Here is a 3388-nt window from a genome sequence, read left to right on the forward strand (position 1 = left end):
TCCGCCGGGACCACGCTCGGCCCTTCGAGAGCTCACAGCACGGTGTTTGCCCTCCGCCTCGCCACCTCGTCGCCCAGCGCTCGGCTGTCTGAAAGGGACCTTTCTGTCCTGAGCGCTGTCCCCAAGGTAGGCAGGGGACCTGCTGGCCATTAAGCTGCGGCAAGCTGGGTCCTTCGGGCCTGTGCACCTTCCGACGCTGGGGCTGAGGCAGGGACCTTCTGCAGCCAAGATGTAGCGTGGCCGAGCCAGCGACCGCTAACGATCACGGAGCAGCCCGCAGTGATGCGTGAGAGCCTGGTGAGACAGCGGGCAGGAGAGCAAAGGAGGAGTGAAGCGCTGCTAAAATGAAATACAGGCTTTAAAAACAAATAAAGCTCCGTTGCTCTGGGTTAGCGTTTGTTTTTCCAAGTCCTTTGTCCCCACCCAGCAAATCCAGCCGTACGGCATAGGGATTCCAGTGCCTGCACCTCATTAATATAATGGGAGGAAGACAGATGCTTTGTCCGTACTGACCGTATGCAGAGCCCAGATACATTCCTGCCTCGCAGGGTTCCTTATTTATGATTACGTTGGAGCTGCCAGCACAGACATATGTTGCTAAGGGTCGTTTATTCTTGTTTGTAAAATGTATGGCTGCTCCTAGCTTACGCACTGTCAAAACTGGAAGAACTGGCCCCAAAATCTCTTGCTGCATGATTGGATCAGACGCCTGTACATCTGTTAACGCTGTAGGAGCTGTAAAATGAAATAAGTTTCACTATAACTCAAGCACCTCTATTACCGCCACAACATGTAAGCAGCAGAGCCGGCTGCTGCTCTTGCAGAAATGACACAAACATACATTTTGCCAAGTCATATGTAAATTTATACAAGGCAGCGTTTCTGCTGCTAACGCACAGAGGGAGGACTAGTGCACGCGCGTGTGCCCCCACCTCGACAGGATGCGCTGGCCCCCCCCCGCCCCAGCCCGGGGCTCGCCGTGGTGCTGCAGCTGAAGGGCCAGTTTTGGGGTGCACGGCCCCAGCAATGGGGAGCCAGCCGCAGTCCTACGCTCCTCTCAAGCTGGAGGACCAGAAGGGACCACATCTGCCATCAGGGCAAGTCCTCCGTGGTCCCAGGCTCCCAAAATAGTTGTTTTTGCCTGGAAGCAGTCAAAGAAAAAAAACCAAACCCTCCCTATCTAAACATCTCGTGCTACAGCAAGGTAAGACCTGGCTAGAAAAGGGTGGGCCTGCAGGTAAGGCATCTCGGGGGAAAAGCCACCGTCCCTGCATCAGACAGAAGCAGATTCAGCCTGTTGAAAGGGCTGTCTTTGTCCCTCAGCTCTCCGGCAGAAAGCACCCACCTCCACGCCCCGTCCCTGCTACAGCCGCTCCGCAGGGCGAGCCCGGAGAGGCGAGTGCCGTAGCTGGAGCTGCAACCACCCGGCGTGAAGCTGCAGAGGGTCAGCATTGATAGAGCTTGACCTTAGAAACACCCACAAAACAGCCACAAAAGGAGCATTTCTGAGCAGCTGGCGTACGTACCACCCACCCAGGAGGTGGTGGGTAGCAGTGCGGAGCCAGTGCCGCGTAGGTCCGACCACTCCATCACCCGGTCAGGTCACTGATGCGCTGCCGGAGCTGCTGCACATCTCAGTACATGCGAGCAAACCCAAAAACAAGCCGCAGGAACACCTCATCGCATTCTGCTCAGGGCTGTGGAGACCAGAGCTGAGCACACCCGCCTCCCGCTGTCCGAACCTGCAAGCAGCCCTGGCACAGAGCGCGGGTCACGCAAAACAGTGGTATAAAAGGGGGGAATTACTCCCCGTGGTGTAAGTCAGGGGCTTGGGACCGTCTGGAGGAGCAGCGAGAAGAGCCGTCAGCTCCCAAAACACGCCTGTGCCTGCGGTGGTGTGCCCCTGGCCAGGGCTGCGGTTGGGACACCCCAGCACCGCTCCCGGCTGGCACCGCCGCTGAAGGAGCATCATTCTCCAGCAATCCCTCCCGGCTCCGCGCCCGGCGGACCGCGCGCACGCTGGGCACTAAGTGCCTCGGCCACGGTCAGACTTTGCCTTCGGTCAGCCCCGAGGTGTGACGGCACACGCAGAGCCAGCCCCGGCGAGCCCGTGCCGCGCTGGCCCGCCACACGTCGACGGCAAAGCAGGCACTTTGCAGGCCTGGCTGTTTGCTGCCAGCTTTCTGCCTTGGCAGCATCTGCTGTGGGGTTTCTTTTTGCTGTTTCTGACGGTGCCATATGCCTCCGTGTCAAAACAATGGCGCTTGCACACTGACTGGGAACCCTCTCCCTCGCTCCCACCGAGCTCCCTCTCCCCAGCGAAGCCCAAGCGCCCACAGGACTGGCCCCCAGCACCGTGCTCCGGGGGCGAGCGTGCCCAGCGGGCACGGCAAGGGCGGGCAGGGAGGGCTGCGCGCAGCTCCGAAACCGGGGGAGCCGGTCAGCAAAGGGCTGCGCTGCCACGCACCAAATCCGAACTCAGGGGAGCTGGAGCAGCAGCAGGCACAGCTCCTCATCCCTACAAGGATGCTCCCAAAGCCAGAGGGGAGAAACACAATGCCTGTATTATTATAATAATATTAACAACAAACCCCCTGTCGGCTCCAGTGGCTGGTCCTTTGGGCACCTTCTAAAATCCAAAGCGCCACCTTGCCGCACAAACTCCCTACACCTCGCCTCCCTCCCCAAACCAAGAGGTGTCAGATTCCTGGGTGCAAAGGTCCAGAGTTGGCCCCGCTGGCCGTCCAAACCCGGTCCCGGCTCTTGCAGCAGAGCCCCTGAAGGCAGACAGCTTTGCCACCAGCCTCCAGCATCTGCTCAGCAGAGCGCTCACTCGGAGGGGCGGCAGCACCCAGCGCAGGGGGACACGTGCTGCCCCGCTCCACTGCGCTGGGGCATTTGCCTGGCTTTCCAGTCCGGTTCCCTTTCCACCAGTGGCCCAAGGCACCATTCCCAGCCGATCAGAGAAGGACACAGAGCGCTGCTAACCCCAGCTCCTGTCCTGGGTCACCACCCCCTACATCCAGGGAGCACCCATACCCTCAGGAAGGTACCACAGATGGGAGTTACAGCACCCTGCGGGGCCAAGCAGCACTTCTCCAACCATACTCCAAGACAAGAACAAATCCTGCTTCAAACAACACCGCCAGGTCCCTCCGGGCTCAGCGCCACTCCTGTCACCGTCAGCAGCATCCCATGGAGGCCGTTTCTCCGGGACACCCAGGCACACGCACCAGGAACCAGCCTGGCAGAAGGGATTTCCAAGCAGCCAGCAGCCCCCATCCCTTGCTCCGGGAGGAGGCACCGGTACCCAAAACCCTGCTGTCTCCTCTGCCGCGTGGTCCGAGCGGGAGCACTACACCCAGCGAAAGGAAGAGGAGACATCCGA

The sequence above is a fragment of the Balearica regulorum genome, chromosome 17 (assembly GCF_011004875.1).
Source record: "Balearica regulorum gibbericeps isolate bBalReg1 chromosome 17, bBalReg1.pri, whole genome shotgun sequence".
In the NCBI taxonomy this organism is placed as follows: Eukaryota; Metazoa; Chordata; class Aves; order Gruiformes; family Gruidae; genus Balearica; species Balearica regulorum.